The sequence below is a fragment of the Seriola lalandi genome, unplaced genomic scaffold (genome assembly GCF_002814215.2).
Source record: "Seriola lalandi dorsalis isolate HSWRI2012SDOR001 ecotype SW California unplaced genomic scaffold, Sedor1 jcf7180002054590, whole genome shotgun sequence".
NCBI lineage: Eukaryota > Metazoa > Chordata > Actinopteri > Carangiformes > Carangidae > Seriola > Seriola lalandi.
The window spans coordinates 58010-58272 of NW_019525143.1; positions in this window are offsets into that span (position 1 = coordinate 58010).

Sequence of the window (263 nt, forward strand, 5' to 3'; positions counted from 1 at the left end):
AAGTTCTGATGTAAATCTATGTTGTAATTTTTGGGACTTTTATATATATATATATATATATAGTATTTTCTAAACCGAGTAGAAGTGTAAAGTAGAAGAAGATACAAATACTCAAGTAAAGTACAAGTACCTCAGAACTGTACTTGAGTAAATGTACTTATCTGTGATTCTTCCATGAAATACTGACCCACACCCAAAACCCCAGCTCCGTCAGGCCTCCTCCCTCCTCCCTCCTCCCTCCTCCCTCCTCCCTCCTCTCTCCT